Source organism: Netta rufina, assembly GCF_964035555.1.
Source record: "Netta rufina genome assembly, chromosome: 10".
NCBI classification, from domain to species: Eukaryota; Metazoa; Chordata; class Aves; order Anseriformes; family Anatidae; genus Netta; species Netta rufina.
In genome coordinates this window covers 8,454,143-8,465,679 of record NC_140133.1, presented here as the reverse complement: position 1 = coordinate 8,465,679, position 11,537 = coordinate 8,454,143, and positions in this window count along the sequence as shown.

The following is an 11,537-nucleotide window of genomic DNA, read 5'->3' as shown; positions in this document are numbered from 1 at the left end:
TTTTTCTGAACAGCCTTTAGTAGTTGCTCCAGTACAAGGTAACTGGTGGAAACTGGGGGCACATCCTTGAAGGATTCCAAGGACAATCAAGGTGTAAACACAAAATAAATGTGGTTCTATATTAAAAATACAGCTGAAGGGTGCTTCCCTTCGCGGGGGGCCTTTTCTGAGCACAGCTACACTGCTCCATTACTAGTGATGCAGTCAGGCAGAACAGTGGCTTCTCATATGGATGGGATCCCATTTGCATTCTGATTAAAGCAAGAGAAAATTGACAGCAAAGTGGAATTAAGAACATTTATGAATCCTATTGGCATGATGTATGTGTCTCCCAAGTAATGGAAACTGAGAAGGAAATTGTGAAACTTCAGAAATCAGTGGGGGAAAGGAGACAGACTGCAATGATTTTTTAATGCTTTATACATTTTTTTTTGTGTGTGTGAATTTGATGCTCACAGAAGGCAGTAATCATAACAGGCAGGAAAGAGATGGTGAATATCGCTATGCTTTTTCTAGAAAGATCTGACCATCTCAAGATGTTAAAGTACTTTTCAAACAGGGCAGTCTTAACTGCATTAGGGCACGAGCAGGAAGAAAACTCAAACACCAAACACACAACAGATTCAAGAATGCCTGGGTCTTATATCTCTCTTAACGCAGAACATGTATGCACAGTGCTTTAACTTCTATCTGCCAGTATTTCCCAAGGATTTGTAAGGAGAGAGAGCACCGTGGCACAGCTCCATGAAGAAACCAAAGAATGCACTTGTTTCTCCCTCTACATGAAGAAGATTTTGAACATAAGAGGTCAGATGGCATTTCCAGTAAGTGACCACGGGGGAAAATACAAAACAAAACAACAACACGAGAGAACAGGTATGCAAAAGCACTAAAAAGCATACAGAAACTAACAGAGAGCCTGAAATGCAAAAAGAAACTTAATAGAGTATTAACGCAGCACTTAATGAAGGCTGGTTGGACAGAGATGCAACCCAGATGCTCTAGACCAGCTTATTACTCACCTTATTAATTTGCATTGCTTCCTTTATTTGAGAATGATTTATTGTGGTTCAACACCAACCTTTTCTTAATCAACTTTAAATAAATTGAAATGAGCCTGATTTAAAATTTAATAGACATCTATCCACCATTCGGCATTGATGTGACTGGTGTAACCTCACCTCCATTTACACTGGTGGAGCTACGTGTGTTGGCAACCTTCTCAAAACAGAGTTAATATTCCAGCACAAAGCACTTTCAAAGGAGAACTGCATTCCTTGGACTTCCAGGAGCGCTCAAAACTATATCAGATTTGGCTTTTAAAGCCTCAACGCTCTGGTTGGATTCATGCATACCACGGTACACGCATATTGCTAATTGACTTAGGTAAGCTTCCTCCACAAGCCTCAATGTGTTTTATGAAATCACACACCCTTTTCATTTATGGCCTGTTTCCCAACATGCTGGGCGTACAGTGTTCCTTCTATTGTTCTTAATTGGGCTTCCAGAGCTCAGCTTTCCCCATTACATGACTTAAGGAGCACAAATAACCATTTGCCATGCAGTTCTGCAGCTCTGATATAGCTCCACCAAATTTCTGTTCCTCCTGTGTTTTGTCTCTCAGCAGAAGAAGGACACAGGATAGGGAACCAGCATCAAGGAGGCACTGGTGATGCCACTTGGCACCCATCCACGTCCATAAGAGTTGCTGTCACTCTATGTCAGTATTTGGCCATGCTGGATCTGCCCATGAGTATCACAGTCCAGCTACTGCCACCTTTCCCACCCATCAGAGCACCAAACCTTGCTGAGGGGCACCACTAGACTGGCATCTAGATCCACAGTACTTCCCCATGACCATTAACCATCAAAAGAACAAAGAGTTACATCCCAGCCAAAGTCCCCCCTCATCTCCTGCTGAACCTTTGGCCATCATGCCCGTTTGTGGGCTTTGTATCACGAAAAAGGACTGAGAGGACTGCACTCAGCTAGAGCACTGGAAATGCAAAGAGGCTGCTTCACTCATTATCCATCGCATGGGGTGGCCCAGATGTTTCATCTAAACCAGTTTCCTTTCCCCACATGCTCCTCTGTGAGCTAAAGCTGGCTCCCAAGGAAAGGCTCCTGCCTTTATCACTCCTACCTATAACCTCTTCTATGCGTATTTTGTCAAAACCCACTCTTTAGGTGTGACATCTGCCCTTGTCTAGCCTGCTTTTGTTTTCAGGTTGCACAGACGCTTCCCTCACCTTGTGTACCGTGGCAGCTCCCTGCAAACATCTCCAGCACAAGCACGGGGCTGCAGCTGGAGTCATATCTGTTTGGGCTAGGATCCGATTACAGGAAACGGCAGCCTGCCCCGCAGCGATCATTTCCACCTTTGTTAGTTTTTGGCTTCTGCATCTATTTTGATAGATGCCAAGATCTGAAAGCTGTTAGTAAGAAAATGGAGGAGGTGAACGGCTATGCTTTAACCCTTGCTTGGCAGCGATGTTAGGACATGGTGCAGTGTCCCTGCATTGGTGTTCATACATTTCTGTAACAGAAAGAGAAGCAGAGTGGAGAAGGAGGGGAGCAGAGAGGAGCAGAGAGGAGGAGCGGAGTGGAGAGGACAGGACAGGAGAGGACAGGACTGGACAGGACAGGACAGGAGAGGAGGAGGCACTATTTGCACAGAAAAAACAATCACTGAACTATTTCCCATTGCTCATCTGTGAACATGGGAACCAGCCAGTGCCCAAGACTTTTCTGCTGAGAGACCTACAAATGAGGTACAGTGGCTTTTGTGATGAAGGAGCCTCACCAAGCCTGGCTGCTTCCCGTGTGACTCATTTTTGTGCACCCCCATTTCTGGACAGGGAGAGTCTGAAGACACAGCTTTGTGTCCACGCCCAGCAGATATACGCATGCTTTCGAGTTCCCTTCACACTTGTCAGAGAAGCATCAAGAAGTTTTGCTATTAACCAAATATGGTCCTAAGGGACAAAACAATGACGAGAGGAGCCCAAGGGCTGAAGTTGGGCTTTACTTTTCTGCTGGCATTGCATCAAAAAACATTTCACCCCTAGCATTTCAAAATGCTACCTGATTGCTACAGATAAAGCAGGAACAAAGATGCAAAACTGGTTCAGAACGTACCTGATAATTCCCTTTTAAACTTCCACTTCAGAGCAAAAACTCTCTTGCTTTGAAATAAACGGCTCTGGTCAGGGAGGGGAGGGGAGATGTGTAATTCTCTTAATTAAAGTTCGAGCTGAAAAAAGGAAACAAATTTCTGTGGATTTACAGCCCAAACAGTATTTAATACTCCTCCCCTTCTCAGGAGCTGGACAAATTCCTCCCTGCACTCAGGAATCATTTTAATTGCTCCAACACATCTCTACTCCATAAAAACCTGAAGAGAAAATATGGAAACAAACTTTCTGATGTAAATAATTGTGTAGTGGGGTTTTTCCTTTGTTCCTAGTTGATATAGTTACAATTTAGTTTGGTACAAAGCTAACCGAGGTAACACTGAACCAGGAAATGAAACCCCAGAACACAAGGTTGAAGATGAAAACCAGGAAAGCAAGGGAAAAATAAAACCAAAAGGAACTGCCTAGCAAGGGACACACAGCAAATCCCCTCCAAATTAATGGTGTAAAATGAAAGCAGATTAGATCAATCATACTAAACAGCTTTGTTGGAGCCCTTCTCTAGATGAAATACACTGGCTGGAGGGCTTGGTGTATGGGATGGTTATTGGGGCTTTCGAAACAGGATTAAGTCACCAAGTTGCCCTTAGTTCACTTGCCAGGAACTGGGAATCCTAGGCAGCATGGCTTCCACGATGTAATGAAAAAGTAAAGAAAGTGTACAGAAAAGCCCAAAGAGGCTGTTAATCTTTGTACCTCACTGGACACTGAGCACAACACTGAAAACATAACAGGAAACTATCCCTCAGCAATAACAAAGCCAGGAAACAAGCAATAAAGCATCCAGCTACTGCCTAATCTAACATGTATGAGACAGCCACCACCTCCTGCAGCAAGTGCGGCAGAAAATGGAGAAAAGTGTCTGGCTCTCCTGGGAACCTCTGCTTCACCATCGCTTCCCAAGCTTTGGCATTCCAAAGCCAGAGCAATGTGTGCATGGCCTGCTGAACTGGAGATGGTTGCGGCTGCTTGGGGTACCTGAGACCATCAGTGGCACAGGAAAAAGCCTCTCACAGTCCTCCTGGAGAGGAAAACTTCAGAGAAGCCATCTGCTTGACACAGCACGCGTGCATGTCACCTGTCAGTGAGGAACACCACCTCTGCTCGAATAATTGTCATGAAACATTGCAAACAAGAACAGGGCTTAGTCACTTGTTCAAGTCTTATCCACATTTGTTTTTACAGATGTGCAGTTCATGGAAATGAGATGATTAGCTCATCAAAGCATCTGTCAAGGGGAGAGACAAACCAGCTTTTTGCAAATGCATCCAAGTGACAAGACCTGTCGGATACGGGCTGCGGTGAATCTCTCTGAGTCTTATTTTTGGATCTATTATAATCAGCCTTACCAGCTTATTAGTTATCTCCAACACATCAATGAGCCAGGGAAAGATAAATATATAAAACCTTGTCAAACATGGCAATCTGATCATTTTTTTTCCCATGAAGGATGTATATCCTTGCAATTTTACATCAATTCTTAAGTAAAAGCTGTACAGCTTGGCCTTTACTCCTGGAAGACTTAAATGGCTTGCCAAACCATTTGAATGGACTAAATTTCTTTATTTTTGGATTCTCAAATTGAGACACCTTAAAAGGAGTGATTTTCAGACATCCAGTAGTCAGCAGGGTTTGCAAACCAAGAAAAATAGCTTACATGTCTCCTGGCTTTTCTAGATCAGGTGAGAGAGTCAGAAATTCAAAAGCTCTTGACTAGGGTTTGAGGGATTCAAATTAAACACCAACTTCTACCTCAGAGTTCCTGTCCATCTCCAGACAAGCCTCATCTACCCCCTGGAAGATGGAGGGCAGTGCTTCACCTGCTGCACCCCTGCCTGGTCCCTTCTGAGGATGGTCCTGCTGCCTCAGGCGGGATGCAGAGCAGGGTTTGGCTGGAGCCATGCTGATGGCAGGGATATACGGTGGCAATCAAGTACAAAGGGCTGTTTGGTGGCCTTCAGGAGATAAGCCAGGGAGCACACAAAGGGATTTTTTTAATAACGACAGGTGAAAGAGCTGGCACTGAAAGGGAGATTACTCATTTGTTCTCAGACCTTTGTTGTTAATCGCACCACACCTATGATGAGAGCAGCGGAAAGCCCTTGGCCTTACCCCACGGCTGGGTTGGTGCCACTCAACGCTCCCTCTTGCCTGCGAGCAGGCTGGTGACTGGTGATGGAGAGGAACGAGGGCTGAGCACAGCGCGGGCCCAGCCGCCACTTGGCAGGAGGCAGGGAAGCGAGTCTGGCCACGGAAAGATGTAATAATTAGAAATGAATGGCAATGACACTGCCTGGGCATGAAGAGGCCTGTTCACGAGGGGAGAACGGGCTATCAAGTAAATCAAGCATTAGCTGCCGGTTCCGACTGGCACAAGAAGAGGCAGCGTTTGGCCTCCGGCAGCCACAGGCATCAGGCACCAGCGCGCGGAGAGGCTGTGCAGCCCCTCACCGACCTGTGCAGGTGCTGCTCGCCTCCCATCCCTTTGCCACATGAGTTTCTCTCCTTGTTTTTGCTAAATAGCTCATTGTCTTCTCTTTTTCTCAGGGAGGAAAATGAGTCTGATCCCCAGAACATCTTCATAGAGAAGGGCTGGTTTTCACCATTTCCCCAGAGCAGGTCAGGGCTAGGAGTTTCAAAGGACTAATTGTTACTTTCGTTGCCTAAATTTCTGCTAAAGAAACACAAAATAATTGTATTTAGGAGGTGCAGATTGGCTAAGAACCTCTTTTTCCCCTTCACCCACTCATGTCACAGGGGAAAGAAAGCAGCTGCCACACATTTCAGGCCACCACATATTCATCTTTGTTCATCCATTGACCTGATAAAACAGAGTACATCTCTCACTGCAACAGAGGCAGATGCCTCCGAGTGATGACCACGACCCTTTAAAATGCCCACGGTGCCTATCGTGCTCAGATGTTTCCTTACTGCAGCCAACCCAGCCACTGTCCTCCCCAGGATGCTCCACCAAGGCACAGGCTGGGGTAGCACTGCTTTCCCAATGCTCCGTGTTATCTTCTAAAGCAGAATAGACTACGTTTAGTTTGGACACCACCCTTACACGTGATTAACAAAACTTTCTACCCTCTTCTTAATGCTCCACTTTCCTGGTGAGCACTGGATCTCTTTTGTGTGACAGGGATGATAGGAGGAGGCCTTTGTGTAGGCAGCTGGGTAGCCTGTCTGGTCAAAATGGCTCTCCTCCCTCCATCCCTCCTGTCACCCCTATCCCAGTTTCCATTAATTCATTTCCCCTTCCTATGCCTGAGAGTATGTCTGAGGTGTCCACCTTGCCCTAGGCCATATTCTTTCTTCCAGCTGGCAAGCAGACTAGAAGCAGCAGCTTGCTCCCTCACCCAGCAGCTCTCCCCAGTCACCTTCCTCCTGGGATCTCTTGCATCATGAATTTTTGTCAGGACCTGCAGTGGCAGATGATTCAGTGCAAGCTTACTGGCATGGGGCAGACCTAAGAGCTATGTGGAGGCTTTGGAAGGTCCCTCCGAATGACTTCACTAGGTGGGACGCAGAGCACTTACAATGCGGGTGCATGGAGAGGGCATGCTGACAGTCACCTTCAGTAACAAAACCCAGCAGCTCAGATCTTCTCATCCTGTTCCAGCTACTTTGTGCCACTCAAACAGCACCAACCCTGGGACTAAATAGACAATAGACAACTATACTTTCCTTAAACACAGAGGTGTTCATAACATGTCAAAAGCACAATGTTCTGCTCCTTAAAAAAAAAAAAATAAATGAGAAAGAAGAGGAAGATATCCATCAGCTCCTAAACAGTACAACCTCCCTACGGGTCAAGCTATCTGTAAGAATGAATTACCTGCCTCTTCTTCTTGAAGCACAGCTCATATACCAACTCGCTTCACCAATGCTTCACCATCTCCTCCCAAATGTACCTGTGGCTTATACCAGACTTGAGAGAAGATGTCAGCACTTGTTCTCTCCCGTGGGAGCCTTTGCCCTGAGTTTACAGCTCAATCAGGAGCCTGATACCAGGCAGGGAGGGGGGCATGCAGGGGATGGAGGAGAGGCCCAGGGGTGTTGGTGATGCCAGTTAGCTGCCCTGAAGATCATGTGCTGACCATGACTGACTTAGTCGGCAGACAGGACAAACCCCATTTTTTTCTCTTTAAACATCCATGAGAGACCTAATAATAGTAAGTGAAAGGACAGAAAAATCTGAAGTGTCCAGCAGCTTACTGGACTTCAAGGAGAAGCAAGTCAGTAGCATACTTTGCATTTCCACCATTTTTTTTTTGCTCATTTTCCTTTTCATCCAATCCACAAAAATGAATTGAAATACTACAGCGACTCTGAGCATCACAATCCTTTTGTAGAAAATAGTACATTGGGCCTGCTGTGACACAAAACTGGAGAATCAGTTAATATTGTTTTTCATAAAGTTGGGAGAGCTGGTCCCCAAGGGCACATACCAAGTCACTTAGCAGCCATCCTGCCATAATAGCTTTCAGCTTTCCAATATAACTTTCCCTGGGTTTCCTCCAAAAGTTAATAAGACTGAAGGTGCCTGAAACAAGTTCATTCTATAGAATTCCCCTAACTTGCCATTGCACAGCAGATGTGGGACTGCAGGGCTAATGCATTTGAGGGTTTATTTGTTAACTAGGTGGTCTGGCCAGTGATTGCTCACACTGCTTCCCTTGCTGGAAGCATGCACAGCTGGGCGATCGCCAAAGGCAGCAGTGGTACCCCCAAGCATGACCAGCCACACCAGATTAGCAGTGAACCCAGGCCACCCATCCACATCACACAATTTCCAGTCAACCTTCCATAACACTGAGAGTAGAAATGTGATGAGCAGTATGAGAGGTAACAGGCTTGGATTCATCGAAGGAGCGCAAGTGAATAGGGCACCTGGTCGCTACCGAAAGCCATCAGGAATTGGGCAGCTCAATGCTGTAAGTCAAGTAAGAACCTGCAACCCAGCCATTCCCACCACAACCAAGCCAACCCCAAAGGTAACTGCTCAATTTATCACTGTGACTTGGGGATTAAAAATAGAACTTTTACACACAGAATTTGTACCAGTTGTCCAGAAGCAATGCGGTACTCAAAAAGGTCAAACCCAAATGCCTTTGCTTTCTTTATGTCACTTAGTGACTTCTCAAATAGTTATTATCTGCATGAAGATTATTCTGAGTGGTTTATTGGACAATTATAACTTGTCAGTAATTAGCATAAAATGACAAGGATTTAAAGGCAGGACAACCCATCATAAAGGACTTTTGAGACACAGCTCTTACGCTGGTACTTAACACAGTATTTAAATTTAAATTTAGAATGATTCATAAACAGCTAGAGGTCAAGCAGCTATTTTGTATAATGGATACAAGAAGGGCTGATAGTATGATTTACAGCTCCAAAGAGTTTCTTGCTCTTGAGAAGACAGTCTTTGTCTTAATGATATCCAACTACTTCACCTTTGGAAAAACAAATCTTGCAATACACACCTGGCTTTTCATCTGAGCTCCTTAGAAGGTGCCAGGAAGAGAGCAACAAAGACAGTGATTGACTCCAGGCCCCTTCTGTGCATCTGCTTCATTAGAAGGTATCTGAAAAGAAGAGGAATAATTTTACTTTACTCGAGGGGGTCTGCATAAGACTTCAGAAAAGGTGTTACTTCTTGAAGGCATGCCTGTGGATATAATCCTGCAGTCACATTCTCTCCATTCTGAGTTTGAGAGCAAGTGGGTTTGTTTGTCGTCTGTCATGTTGGGCCATCAGGTGATCTTCCTCAATGGTTGATCCTGAAATTTGGACCCCATCCCCTCCCATGTGAGGGCTTTTCATGCTATTTTATGCAGAGAAAGTGGAGCTCAGCAGCATGGGGACTTGCTCTGTTCTCTGTAAAGACTCAAAGATAATTAATCTTGCTACTGTCATGTAGGTAAGTACACAAAACCTGGTACAGCAGCCTAGAAGCAGCCAAGTGATCCCAGGTGCCCTCAACCTCATTTGCCATTGCTGAAATCTACTGGCTAAAGATCCCCAGTTCCATTTCAACACCAAATTTCTGCCAAATCTCCAATGCCTACTTCTTTGACTATGATGCAATCCTTCCTTAGACTTACAAACCCATTTCCTTCTCAGTTGCAGGGGATTAAATTTCTTTCAGAATCAGCGGAAGCAGTCTGTGCTCTTACAAATAATGGATTGGTATTAGGGCAAATACATCTCTGAACTCATTCATCATTTGCTTCAGTTCTCATGGTAAAACAGACAATATATCAGTCTTTTGACAGTCTGCACAGACTTCTTAATGTCTTGGAGGAAAAAGCTTTGGCATCTGGTGTAGCCACTGCAGCTCCAGCAGTGTGGGATCATGGGGTGTTGAGGACAAAATTCCTGGATGCCAGCAATCCAGTTATAATGACGTGTGATGGCTTTCACTGAATGTGCAACAGTGGAGGCCCTGCAAAATTATTAATTTTCGCATGGCTTCTTACCAGTAACCTGCCTGAGAAACCCGAGGCTTCCTTGCTGCCCGTTCATTTGTATCAGCTTGCTCCTCTGAATAACTTTCCTTCTCACATGTCTCATCTGTGAAGTGGTGCAAAAGGGTATTTAATAAGCTATCATCTCAGTTAGTGATAATGAGAAAATTGAAACAAGCTGTTCCATAAATGTGATCATTATCTAGTAAATTAAATGAGACATTCAAAGTGTCCACCCAGCAATGGTAAAGGAACTTCTCGTACTCGGCATTTCTTTTATCTTGGAGAGAGAAGAAACGATCAAGTCTCCCACAAACCAGAGACTTCAATGGACACACTGTCATTAAAATCATCTGGCTTTCCACACTTGCTGCAATGGACCCAGCACAGTAACTACTGGCCGTTCAAAGCTGGAGGAATTCATCTCTGGGTGTTGCTGGTGCTAATGGCTAGTTAACAGGGACCAAATTTTTGAGGTTTGTCTTCCTGAGTGTGATGCTGGAGACACCGTATATCACCAGGGAGCACAGTGAGAATTTCTGTGGTGCACATCATACCCGAAAACTCACTGCAGATATCCAGAGAGTTAAAACAACAACAACAACAAACAAACAAACAAACAAACCCCACAAAATTCAAAGGCCAAAAGTAGCAGAACAGTTTTCCAATAGGTGGAAGAAGGAGAGGAGCAGTCTGAACTTCACACCTGGTTGTTGCCAGGATGTCACTGAATAAGAAGGAAAAAAAATCAAGCTACATCTTTCTGTCTTATACCTAAATGCTTTGAACTCTAAGCCTCAGACAATAAATTTACTTCAAAAAATGACCGAGGAAATCAGGAGTTCGTACTTTGTCTTTTGTTTCACCATGTAAAATTTTGGCAAAAGCAAAATAATTTTCTTCTGTGTTCCTCTTTGTGGTTCTGTTAATGCTGTTTCACCTTCCAGAGAGGAAAATAGAGACATTCCTCACCCCAAACCAATTCCTCCTTGCCCTGACAAAAGCTGACCAGTAGAAGTGCCCTCTCGTAGGCTGGTTGCTTGGCCCCAGCTCTCTGCTTCCCTCTGGGATGTGGGGTTGTTTGCAGGAGACAACAGGAATGGCCTATGGGCTTCTCTAGGGCAGGAGTAGCTTGGCAGGGTGGTGGAAATGCCCCTGGTCCATGCCAGGTCAACCCATTCTCTTCACCCCGGTTACCAACAGAGCCTGACATGGGGCTGGCCAAACCAGCAGCATGGGGTCTGAGAAGGATCTGGCCCCAGAGTGGAGGAGCCATCTCCTAACAGGAGCCCTTCCGAAGACATTTCTGCAGCTAGATTTCTTGTATCTAACTGTGCTTCAGCCTGCAGTTGCTCATCAGATGTCCTCAGTGAAGCATAGAAGCTCCAGATCTTTTGTAGCTTGCACAACAATCTCAACAAACCACAAAAAAGTGACCAAACCATGAAATGCAGAGCAGGCCCATGCTATCCCCAAAAAGCCAAAAGCGCCTTCAAGGAGGCATGCTGCAGCAGAAGTAGAAGGCACTGAGCACCTTCCATGAGAGAGCTTTGCTCTGAAAAGGCCCCCACTCTCCCTTTCTCACAGATTATCCTTGGGATGGAGTAATAATGCAGGTGAGGGGCACAATGCACTAATTAGAGGGTCTGGAGCCATCTGAGTTAAAGGAAACCTCGGCATGAGGGCAGGAGCTGCAAGCTCCAACTGGCCATTGGAGGGCAAACTGCTCCAAGCATTGCTGCGCTGTTCAGGATCAGCATTACTTACTCTGTCTGCAGCCAGCCTTCTTTCTTCCAAGATTAACCAGGCCAAGCTTCCAAGGGGTTTTAATTGTTTGGAAATTTTGGAAGGGCCTTAACAGGCTCTATTT